Raw genomic sequence first — 684 nt, forward strand, 5'->3', positions numbered from 1 at the left:
AATTGGTAAGAATGTAGTCTATATAACTGAATAATGTATAGGCATCTCTGACACTCTATAAAGATATATTTATTAGAGTACTTCCATCTGCATGTCAATCTTTTCTTATTTTGGTAACCCTTGGTGATTGATCTGAGGTCTGGGAACAGCCTGTCAGCTCAATTTGCCCAGGATGGCATGCTAACACTCACCCATTCATGAATTGGGCCTTGTAGGCTTGTATGCCTTGAGTTCAGACGCCAGCACTCCCAAAAATGAATCGTGGAGTAAGAAGATGATGGTGACACATGTGTTCCTTTTCTGTGAAAGTCCTGGGTGTCAGGTATGAAGTGGAATACATATGCAGACATACATCCTGTGTAATCAATGTAATCAATGTTTTATGTTCCATAATAGTCAATAAAATAACAGGTTAATACATGAATAAAACAAAAAAAATAAAATAACTACACTGAATGCAATATGGAGTCAACATATATATATATGTATATATATATATATATATATAAATCATATATGTAAATTGTACATGAATAGGATGTTTTCTAATGGTGGGGATCTAATTCAGGCCCAAGGAGCAGACCTGAATTTCTTGACTTCAAGGAGGCCAACTTCCCATTCCCACACAGTGCAACAGAGTTACCAAGACATGAGTTCCAATCCCAGTCCTGGCAGAAAAATGGC

The sequence above is a fragment of the Dipodomys merriami genome, unplaced genomic scaffold (assembly GCF_024711535.1).
Source record: "Dipodomys merriami isolate MVZ:Mamm:240054 unplaced genomic scaffold, mDipMer1.0.p SCAF_1634, whole genome shotgun sequence".
Classification (NCBI taxonomy): domain Eukaryota; kingdom Metazoa; phylum Chordata; class Mammalia; order Rodentia; family Heteromyidae; genus Dipodomys; species Dipodomys merriami.